We start from the raw sequence: 12,520 nt of genomic DNA on the forward strand, positions 1-12,520 counted from the left end.
GGAGAAAGTTATAATTAGTTTTTTTAAGGATAGGATTGAGACTCTAAGATTAGGTCTCAGATCCTACTATCTAGGGAGTGGTTGAAACAACCCTGTTAGTGTGAAAGCCTATATGTACTAGGTTCTCCTGAGTGAATATCAGTGTGTATTGTGTGAAGTGTTTGGGTACTCTCTAAGTATCTCACCTGGAGATCCATTTAATTAATAGAATATCGGTTTTTTACCATGGTATTAGAGCCCTGAGGGCCTAGCCCCTCGTGAGCTTGGCCCCTCCTGGGCCGAGGAAATAAAGAGCTTGGTTTTCCAAGTAATTCTTTTTATGTTTTTCCATCATTTTCGTTTATTTCTTTAAATACGACTCAACACTGCATCGTGACCGAAGTGGAGAATTGGCTGTAGATTCTTTTTTTTAAATCTGAGACAGGAGGACGGATCCCTAAACAGATCTCGATAGCGTGGATCCAACCTATCTGAATTGGCTGAAGTTAGTGGAGCTGAAATCTGCTAGAGGAGATTGGTGAACAGTCGTGGGCCTATTTTATTGATAGTGGACGTTGAGCTTCCGGTTTGTAGGTGCAGATGGATGTTCCATCGAGGTCGGATCAGTATTGTTGAAGGCAACGAGTGTGTGTTGAGCTTGACCTATTTGTGTGTTGAGCATGCCAATTGGGGTTCAGATCACTATACCTAGGTGTAAATCTTATAACAAGACTTGGGTTCCTCATCGCCGACGTAGGTGTCATCGTGGAGATCTATGGAAGCTGTGAAAAGAATAATGGTGGTGGATGTTGTGGTGATGGAGCTGAAGCGAAGAGTGGATATTGTAAGTGTGGCAGCAATAGTGGCTATCTCTAATGATGGGGGAGGAGCATCAAAGAATTTGGATGCATTTATTCAGTACTGGTCCTAAGCAGTTCAAGTAGAGGAAGAAGTTTTGGTTTAGAAGCACTGGCAAATTTAAACACGGTGTAATACTCTCATGTGTCGGGAATTTCTGGTTATTCCAAACAAAATACAGTGGAAAAATCCTCTGTTTCCACTGTTGAGAATTTTCTGATAAATTCTGAAACAACAAAAATATGAACAAAGAGTAATACTCTGTTTTCTGATAATTCAAAAAAACAAGAACAGAGCATAAAATAATACTCTACTTTGCCTCAGGATCAAAAACTGATCAAAATAATACTCTGTTTTTGACCCAGAAAAATACTCTGTTTTTAACTCAGAAAAACAGAAAAATTCGTTCTCTAGAAACGGTGTTACAGCAACGCTATTCGTGGTGTTGCAGCAACGTAAATTTTTTACGTCAAGTATTTTTTGAGTTACGGTGTAACAACAACAGGGATTTTTGATGTCAAGTATTTTTCGACTTATGGTGTAACAACAACAGGCAAAAAGAAACTTCTATTTATAAAAATAAACTAAGTGCTAAAACTAAGTCTTCCTCACATAGAGGGATCTTCATAAAAGATTATGCTTAAGAGCATATTCCTCTTGACAGAGGGATTACAACAGGAACGCTTCAGTTCCACAAAACAACTATCTCAGAAAATTTCAGCACTGCTGTGCAATACAAAAAAAAACTCTCCTGTTCTACACTGCTGTGTGTTACAAAAGAACTTTCAATCTATATTTTTCTACACTGCTGTGTCTGCATTTTATAGTGCGGGAAAGGGTCTTCACCACTTTAACTTGCTGATGAAGTCTCTGCTGCTCATGATTAACATATTTGATCTTTTGTTGTATTTCTTGAGTCGGTGGTGATGAAATCTATGACTAACAAATGCTATGTCGGCTCGAGGCTGGTTCTTTTCTCTTTCAGTCGTTCTGCTCATTAATATGGTTGTTGAGAAGTAATGATGTAGTGTTGTATCTGATCTTCATCCTTCGGGAAACTCAAAAATAATTAAAGAGTGAAAAGATGGTAATGGCGGTGACTTAAAAGATCGGGAAAAAATGTGGGGCGTCGGATCACGACAAATGAATAAAGTAGTTGCTGTTGTTCTGTTCACTGCCGTTGAAATTATAATTTCAACACTCCCCTTTAATTTCAACTGCTGGGTTATCAGTCATACCCAGAAGTTTCCTTAAAAACTCGAAACTTTTCTGATCCAATGGATTTGTCAGAATATCTGCAACCTGTTCCTGAGTCCTGCAATGTTGTAAAATGATTTCTCCATTGTTCACCAATTCTCTGATGTACTGAAACTTTGTGTCTATGTGTTTTGTTCTCTTGTGGAATACAGAGTTCTTGGATAATGCAATAGCTGAGCTATTGTCACAAAAAATAATTGTTGCTGTTGTCTGCTCATGGCATAGACTTCTCAACATTCTCCTCATCCAAACCGCTTGACATGCTGCTGCTGTAGCTGCCACATACTCTGCTTCTGTTGTAGACAATGCCACAATTGGTTGTTTCTTGGAAGCCCGTGAAATGGCTCCGAAACCTATGTGAAAAATGTAACCAGATGTGCTTTTCCGGTCATCTACACTTCCAGCCCAATCACTATCTGTGTATCCAACTAAATTTGAACATTCTGAAACAGTATAAAATATGCCATACCTTTTTGTACCTTTAACATACCTCAGAATTCTCTTTGCTGCCTGCCAATGTGTTTCTTTTGGCTTCTCCATGAATCTGGAAATTAAACTAACAGCATACATTATGTCTGGCCTAGTTGCAGTCAAATACATGAGGCTGCCAACTATGCTCTTGTACATGCTAGGGTCAAAATCCTTGCTGTTGTCTTCTTTGCTAATTTTTAATCCCATCACTGTGGGAGTGATTGCTACCTTGTTGTCCTGCACGTTAAATCTGCTCAACACTTCATTTACATATTTTGCCTGTGAAATAAAAATTCCATTTTTATTTTGATCTACTTCTATTCCTAAGAAGTATCTCAGCAAACCCATGTCAGTCATCTCAAATTCTTCTTTCATGACTGATTTGAAATTTTCAATGAGGTAGTCATCATTACCTATAAAAATCACATCATCAACATATAACACGACAATTAAAATTTTACAGTCTTTTTCTTTGATGTAAACAGTGGGTTCTCCCTCACACTTCTCAAATCCGTTCTCCAGTAGATAGGAATCTATCCTACTGTACCACGCTCTTGGCGCTTGCTTCAGCCCATAAAGAGCTTTCTTCAATCTGCAGACTTTGTGCTCTTGGCCTTTCTTCTCATAGCCTAGAGGTTGCTCGATGTAAACCTCTTCCATTAATACTCCATTCAAGAATGCTGACTTCACGTCCATTTGGTAAACTTTCCATTTGCTTTTTGCTGCTATGGACAACACTGCTCTTACTGTTTCCATTCTTGCAATTGGTGTGAAAGTCTCCTCATAATCTCTCCCATATTGCTGCTTGTATCCCTTGACAACAAGTCTTGCCTTATGCCTTTCTATCTTGCCTTCAGCATTACTCTTGGTCTTGTAGACCCATTTAACTCCAATGACTTCTTTACCTTTTGGTAGCTCAACTAAATCCCATGTCTTATTTCTTTCTATGGCATTCATCTCCTCATCCATAGCTTCTATCCATTTCTTATATTTAATTGCATCTTCGAAATGAATAGGGTCATCAATGTGACAATACAAAGCAAACAGGGAATTCATTCCCTCATCATAGATATCACTTAAATTTCTAAATTTCTTACCTCTTTCATTCGGTGTGCAAGTGCTTGTAGATGCACTTGAATTTCCTCCTTGTGGTGTGCTTGGAGAAGCACTCTCATTTCTCCTCAAGGGTGTCTCTTGCTGTTCTGTTGTTGGCGCTGCTATTTGGGGATGTGTTTCAGCCAACTCCTCATCATCATCATCATGAGACAAACAATTTTTAACATTAACTGTTTTCTCTATGCTTCCATCCCAAGCTTCCTCTTCAATAAATTGAACATCTCTGCTCACAAAAAACTTCTTGGTGGATGGGATATATAACCTGTAAGCTTTGGATTCTTCACTGTATCCAATGAAAATACATTTCTCCCCTTTGCTGTCAAATTTCTTCCTTAGCTGATCTAGAATGTGTGCATAAGCCACACAACCAAAAACTTTCATGTGGGTGACTCCTTGCTTTCTTCTACTCCATGCTTCTTCTGGCACTTTGTTCATCACTGCTTTTGTAGGACATTTATTCAAAATATATACTGCACAGTGTACAGCTTCAGCCCAACAATCATTTGGCAAATGCTTTGCCTTCAACATGCTCCTCGCCATATCCATGATAGTTATGTTTTTCCTTTCAGCAACTCCATTTTGCTGCGGGGTGTACCTTGCTGTAAATTGCTTATGAATTCCATTTTCTCTGCAAAAACGTAAAAATTCTTTGGAGATATACCCACCTCCTCTGTCAGTTCTCAAAACCTTGATACGCAACCCACTTTGATTTTCTACAAGTGCTTTGAAATTTTGAAAATTTTCAAACACTTCACTCTTATTCTTCAGAAAATAAACCCAAGTCTTTCTTGTAAAGTCATCAATAAATGTTAGAAAATATTGGCTGCCTGCAAGTGATGGAGCTTGCATCGGTCCACATAAATCTGAGTGGACAATTTCTAAAGGTGCTTTTGCCCTTATGCTTTTCCCAATTGGAAAACTTTGTCTGTGTTGTTTTCCCAATATACAACCTTCACAAAGGCTATCTGGCTTTTCTATCAATGGTAATCCTCTTACCATTCCTCTTCTACTCAACAAATTAAGACCTCCAAAGTTGAGATGTCCAAATCTCAAATGCCACAACCAATTTTCATCCTTTGGTATGCTTTGGAGAGCCTCTTGTGTCACCGCTGCAACTACTTCTTTATTTTTCAAATATGCTTTTATTCTGAGAGGGAACATCCTGTTTCTTATCATCTTCACTTCAGCAATACAACGTTTGCTGGGTAATCTGTCCATGATGGTGCATATATCATTCTTAAATAAAACATTGTAACCCTTCTGAACAAGCTGTCGAATACTCAAGAGATTACACTTCATTCCAGGAACATAATAGACATCTGTTATGGTTTTCTTTTCACCTTTCTTTGTAAATATTTTAACTTCTCCTTTTCCCATAACATAAATTTTACTATCAGTCCCAAGTGTGACTTGTGACTGCACACTCTGATCTAAAACAGAAAACAGGGCTATGTTTCCTGTCATATGGTTGCTGCAACCAGAATCTAGAAACCATATATCTTCACTGTTTGTTTCAGCCATATTACAAACTAACAACACATTATCTTGACTCATATTTTCTCTAGTGATATTTGCACTAGATCTATTACTCATATCATGTTGCTTCTTCCTACATTCATTTGCATAGCGCCCATATTTTTTACAATAATAACATTGTACATTGGACTTTTCATACCTTTGTCCTTGAGCATGATGTTGTCCACTTTGTTGGCTGCTGCCATGGCCTTGGTTCTGATTTGGATTGCTGCCTCTTCCTTGAACGTTTGATGGACTGTTTCTTCCGCCTCTGTATTGGGTTCTTCCTCTTCCTCTCTTATTTCCTCTGCCTTGACCCCTTCCTCTTCCAAATGACATCTGGGTCTTGAAGGCTTTCTCTAGAGATGAGTTTTCATTTCTACTCAACCTCTGCTCATGTGTTACCAGTGATGCATGAAGTTCATCAACTGAAAAATTTGAGAGATCCTTTGTCTCTTCTATGGTGGTGACAATCACATCAAACTTTGAGGGTAGGCACCTCAATAGTTTCTCCACAATCCTCCTTTCTTCAAGAGTTTCTCCATGAGACCTTATCTATGTGACCAAACCAATTGGTTGTGTGAAGAATGAGTCAATATTGTCTGACTCCTTCATACGCAGGTTCTCAAAATCTTTCCTCAGCAACTGTAGTTTTGTTGTCTTCACTTTCTCCATGCCTTGATAGGCTGTCTTGAGAGTTTGCCATGCTTCTCTGGATGTCTTGGCTGCTGCTATCCTCGGAAGCATACTCTCATACACTGCTTGATATAAAAGTACAAAGGCTTTTGAGTCCTTCTTCTTATTTCTCTTCAACAGCTCTTTCTCTGCCTGAGTTAATCCAATAAACTCTTCTTCATTTGCTGGTTCTTCAAATCCATATTCAACAAGTTCCCATAAATCTTGTGAGGAAAACAGGGCTCTCATGGTTATTGCCCAGTAGTCATAATTTTTCCCATTGAACTGTGGGAGCTGGGTATTAAACATACCCACGTTGGTGCTGGCCATTCTTGCAATACTTGACTATAAAAAAAAAATCACTTAATTGTCTTTAGCAGCTACACAAAAAACTAATCTGAAAAATACCTTGACAGAGTTTTCGCTTTGCTGGATAATCTGCTGCAGCAAGAAATCTTCTTTCAGCTTCTTTGATGTCTTCAAAGAGCCTGGACAAGCTCTGATACCATATCAGGAATTTCTGGTTATTCCAAACAAAATACAATGGAAAAATCCTCTGTTTCCACTGTTGAGAATTTTCTGATAAATTCCGAAACAACAAAAATATGAACAGAGAGTAATACTCTGTTTTCTGATAATTCAAAAACACAAGAACAGAGCATAAAATAATACTCTACTTTGCCTCAGGATCAAAAACTGATGAAAATAATACTCTGTTTTTGACACAGAAAAATACTCTGTTTTTAACTCAGAAAAACAGAAAAATTCGTTCTCTGGAAACGGTGTTGCAGCAACACAGTTTTTTTTTTAGTTGCTGTAACTTGTGTTGCGGCAACGTAAATTTTTGACGTCAAGTATTTTTTGAGTTACGGTGTAACAGCAACGGGGATTTTTTACGTCAAGTATTTTTCGACTTACGGTGTAACAGTAATAGGCAAAAGAAACTTCTATTTATAAAAATAAACTAAGTGCTAAAACTAAGCCTTCCTCACATAGAGGGATCTTCATAAAAGATTATGCTTAAGAGCATCTTCCTCTTGACAGAGGGATTACAACAGGAACGCTTCAGTTCCACAAAACAAATATCTCAGAAAATTTCAGCACTGCTGTGCAATACAAAAAAAAACTCTCTTGTTCTACACTGCTGTGTGTTACAAAAGAACTTTCAATCTATATTTTTCTACACTGTTGTGTCTGCATTTTATAGTGCGGGAAAGCGTCTTCACCGCTTTAACTTGCTGATGAAGTCTCTGCTACTCATGATTAACAGATTTGATCTTTTGTTGTATTTCTTGAGTCGGTGGTGATGAAATCTATGACTGATAAATGCTACGTTGGCTCGAGGCTGGTTCTTTTCTCTTTCAGCCGTTCTTCTCATTAATATGGTTGTTGAGAAGTAATGATGTAGTGTTGTATCTGATCTTCATCCTTCGAGAACTCAAAAATAATTAAAGAGTGAAAATATGGTAATGGCGGTGACTTAAAAGATCGGGAAAAAATGTGGGGCACCGGATCACGACAAATGAATAAAGTAGCTGCTACTGTTCTGTTCACTGCAGTTGAAATTATAATTTCAACATCATGGATCTGCTTTCGGTGGAGTGAAAATATGTTACAAAGGATTGCATTTGGGAATGAAAAATAGCCAGGAATAATTTCAAGTTGCAGGCACCCGTGACTACTATCCGATTCATTTATGAGCTCTACTAGACCATGGTGCATGGGGAATTTCATTTTACTAAGTGCGAGATTGCACTTGACTCTGTGGAATTTTCTGAAAAGTAACTCAAGGAGGTTGCTTCTTCTATTTTTGCAGATAAAAAGTCTCGATGATTTTCTATTTGAAATTTCAGGTAACAACAATGGCAAGAACTATATCATCTCCTGGTCATGGTATTCTTGCCATAGATGAGTCCAATGCCACTTGTGGGAAGAGGCTTTCTTACATCGGACTGTAAAACAATGAGTTGCTTGTATGCTTGGCAGTTGGTTTCATTGTTTTCGAAGAGACCCTATATCAATCCATAACCGATGGGAAGAAATTTTTTGACTATTTGCGAGAGTAAAATATTATGTCTGACATCAAAGTTTACAAGGGTTTAGCTCCACTGCCAGGATCAAACAATTAATATTGGTGCTAGGGTTTGGATGAATTAGCCTCAAGATCTGCTGAGTACTACAAACAGGGTGCAAGATTTGCTAAATGGCAAATAGTTGTCAGAATACCCAATAAGCCTCCAGAGTTAGTTGTTAAGGAAGCTGTGTGGGGATTTCTTCTGGATGGAGATCATTCCATTGACAGAACCCTTGAAGTGACAGAGAAAGTCTGGGTGAAGGTTTTCTTTTACTTGGGAAAGTGCTATGGAGGCAATCAGTTTGAAATGGGGTTGGTCAGTGTGGTGATGGGTGAGCCATAACACTTGGATCGCGGTTGGATTCGAGTCTCTTTGGTAATATTATGCCATAGTGAAATGTGGCATTTATAAATGTTTTGGAATCAGAAGCATTGAGCCTAGCTAACTCAATGGAATGGTTTTGTTTGAAATAGCTACTCTAACAAATCATGCAGGTGAATCCAAGACAATTAAATCAGAAAAATAAAGAAAATACTAAAAGCACTCATGGTCAAAGTTAAAGTGCAATAAATATTTTTTTTTTCAAAATTAAATGATGATGGAAAACTAGATGAAATTTTGTGTGAGTTAGTGTGAGTTTGTGGAATAGACTCAATACCATGTTATTTTATGAGTCACATTTTATTATTAAGCATGTCTAGGGTGTTTTATAGTGGTCTTTGTAAACTGTGCACCTGGTAACTCTAGAGTTGGAGTGTGAAATGTAGGCCTTGTAATGCATTTGTATCCCCATACAGTTCATGGTAATATAAAATCAACTTTGTATTTGTAGTGTCAGTTTGTGGTAAGCCAAAAACCACATGTAAGTGAACTGGGACAGAGATTCCAGTTAACATGGTTTAGGGTTAGCCAAGAAAAAGCTTGGCCTCATTCCACATAGCCTCCACGCACCTCCGATCTATACAGTCTCGCAGCAATCCAAAGGACTTTGTTCCCACAGACAGCAGAGGAAATTGCTCGATCCTACAACTGCACTTGCAATCAACAAGCAGCACAACAACAAGCCTCATGCCTGCAGCAGTCCAGGTGCCCTTCGGATCGCAGAACGGGACCTCTTCCTCGAACAATAGTGGATTCACCCCACCAAACTCAAGTCAGCATAAATAGATATCTGTGGCTTCTTTCTGTAGTCTCGACCTCTATTAGCAAATCTTACTCCTATTCTCACCCCTTTTAATAAGAACCCACTCTTTAATTTAAAAAAAAAACTCAACAGTGGACACAGAATCTGATCTATGTGCAGTTGGTCGAAAACACTAGGAATGAAGAAATCCATGGCATTGGGAAGATACCTATGAAACCTACTACGCAAGGGGCCAATAGAGACATCAATGTATGAGGAATTGAAGATCAGTGAAGAAGAGCACGAGAAAATAAGACACCACAAAATTTCCCAGAAACTGATTAGCAAATTGTTGAAGTAGACAAATCTCCCATAGCGAAAAAAGGTGCTTGGGACTTAAAGTCCACAGGTTTGGTATAAAGATGGGTCTACTGGTTACTAGGTGATATACAGTAATGAGTTCGATGGCGAGCCATGCCCATGCGTTCCCTTAAAAATAAGAACGATGCTATCAATTGGGTTGGATCACAGATTATTATGACTTAAAATAGTATGGAGTCTCGGAGGTGTGGATTCGTATCTTCATACGCTACGGCGAAAGCCTAGCAAGGACTAGCTGCTTATCATGCCTCTAGCAAACAATTTCAGCCTCTAGCACACCTGCTTTAACGGCCTCCAACACGCCTACTTCAACAGCTTCTAGCTCTCCTTCTTGGGCTGATCCCACATCGAGTGATTTCTCAGCAATCCGTGCTAGATTGCTCAGCCTTAAGCACTCCTTCTCAGGTTGATCCAACATCCACACCAATCCACACAGCAATTATCAATTGTATGGGAGAAAATTTCACAGCTCATGTTACCATAGCCTATAGTGTTCTCACTACTCAGCTCTATCATAGATAGCAGCTATGCTGACAGCTGAAAAGGAAAATCACGGCCTTCTCTCATCACCGTCAGCATTGCCAAGTAGCAGCGGCACACCTCTTCCTTGGCTACAATCACCGTGACCTCTCTCCACTCAGGTACAAGCTTCCATAGCCTTGAGCTTTGATACCATGATAAAATATGAGAATCCAGATTAATTTATTAATCAAATGAAATTACATATATACAATAAGTGTTGTCTCAAGATAGGCATGCTATCTTGGACACATAATCTATTGGTTGAGGGATTATCTCAACCACAGACCAATCTAGGAAATAGATCATAACTACTAGGAACAGACTCCTTTAGTTAGTAAGAATCATAATTAAGACAAGTAGGAGTTACATTTTCCAACATATTACTTGTGACAACATTAAATTATATAAAAATATAGATATTACTCTCATAAGAATACATACTGTAAAAACACTATTTGAAAATGAAGTTAAAAAAATGAATTCATTTCTATTTGATGCCAGCCTAATCTGAATTTACCGATACTATGCACATGAAATGCATAATCTATTATGTCCCAAGAATTTCAATTTCCCTGCCTAGTCAAACCTTCAAAAGTTAAGGCTTTAGGATTCTTAATTAATCTTCACGTGGAAACATTTCATCTAACTAACCCAAAGTCTAAAACTTCAATAATCGTTTAATCATGACCTTATACACCATTCCTAAACTTTGGTTAGTTCGTAAACCTTATTACTTAACCGTCTGCTTGATATCATTACCTGATCGTGTTAATCATACCATGGGTTAGACTTTTGTTAAACCCAACTTAACCCAAAATTCATTTAACTCTACTTTATTTCTATTATAACCCTTGGATAATAAAAATACACATAAACCACTTAAACCTTACCTTTTCGCCATTCCACGACATTGGCACATTTATCGATGCTCACCTTATCGGGTTCAACCTCCATCGTTGATTTCACTGCAGTAGATCAACGGCTGTCGCACAATCTCCATTCATCCTCTAGAACTCAAATAACCTTAACCCATGTTGATAAACACATCGGATCCACTCAAAATGATAACCTCCATGCACTTTTTGAACTGATTACCGTCTGATACATCAACCAATGGATGATCCTCATCACCAGATCTCAACAACATTTAACCATGGTATATAAAGTCTCATCGGGTCCATTTTCCAAAGATTCCTCCATGCTTGCTTAACACGCGATATCTGTCTAATCACAGATTCAACGTACGGCTCGACCACCTCTGAACTTAAACTCAATTAAATCTCAGTTCATATCTTCATCGGGTTTGTTTTTCACTTACCACTTATGGCTTTGAGGTCATACGGAAACCACTTTTGCCTACGAAAGATGCTCTGTCCTTCTGCCAACACTTGGGTTTAATCTCTGTTGTTCATCTCTTTTACTTTATTCTACATGATTTAATCCTAACTTCCCATCGCCTTCAACCTCATTCATTGATCTTATAGATCCAATGACTCCTATGCATCATCACTTCATTTCATCGTCCGTTCCTTTACGTTCTTTGCCCTTACGTGGTTTCTCAAGGTTCCTCTGTGCTTTTGGGTTTCTTTCGGGTTTTGCATCCTTAGTTGTTCTGCCACACAACTCTCTCCTAAGCTTAATTCTACATACTCTTTAATCACTATCACATCTAAATTTCACTTGGATCCTTTAATCGGATTCAACGATCAAACCATGATACTTCATACTGCACCTCTTCTCCGTGTTCTACTCAATCTTCACCTGCATACATATACTATGCAGAAACTCTAATCCACACCTAATGCATAACTCCACTAATCAATACACACCACACAATTGAGGAATCAAATTCTCTATATTGACAATAAATATTTACATAAGAGTCTCTCTCTCTCTGGCCTAATTTTCTAATCAGTGGTCTCTGTTTTCCTACCTGCCCATAGGCTTACAATCAAACCTATCTAACTCTCGAACTAATTCCTAGCTAGCTATCTACTAACTGAATAACACCTATCTATGCCTTTCAGGCTTACATTATACAAAATGATTCTATAACCAATTCTTGGTTTAGATCCATAACTTTCTCAACAAAATCCTAAAATCTCTTCTTTATCCCTAAGGCTCCTCCCTAGTTCCTCAAATTATGAAACCAACTCATAATCTAAGATTTACAACTTATTCCCCGACCAATAACTATCCTTAATCTCTGATGTTCTCCAACATTCGAGAACATTTACAAATATGCCTCATAATAATTAATTAATTCCCATTCTCATTAAAATCACACAAAAGCCTAAATAATTAAATTAATTTAACACTTAGGAAACCAACTTCCTTAAAACATAAGACCTCCTATGTCTACTAAATTACAATGATTTTTCTGAGTTGAATGCTCCTGCATCAGGCTGCCAAGGTAGAAAACATTCATGATCTCCTAATCATGTGTTTTCATCCGTTGATAGAAAATCTCCAGGGTCCCAAACTTTAGTTTGTAACTATCTGAAAGCTCTGCACCTTTGCTCCTGTTGTATGTCTATTGTCTTCTATT

General features: G+C 38.1%; 1 pseudogene; it reads left to right on the plus strand.

The window, feature by feature from the left end:
* The first annotated feature begins 7,733 nt into the window (after positions 1-7,733).
* On the plus strand, positions 7,734-8,288 carry LOC149238241 (fructose-bisphosphate aldolase 1, chloroplastic pseudogene; annotated as a pseudogene).
* Positions 8,289-12,520: the final 4,232 nt, after the last annotated feature.

The sequence above is a fragment of the Pinus tabuliformis genome, chromosome 8 (genome assembly GCF_031772625.1).
Source record: "Pinus tabuliformis cultivar Carrire ecotype Pingquan chromosome 8, CPIR1, whole genome shotgun sequence".
Lineage (NCBI taxonomy): Eukaryota > Viridiplantae > Streptophyta > Pinopsida > Pinales > Pinaceae > Pinus > Pinus tabuliformis.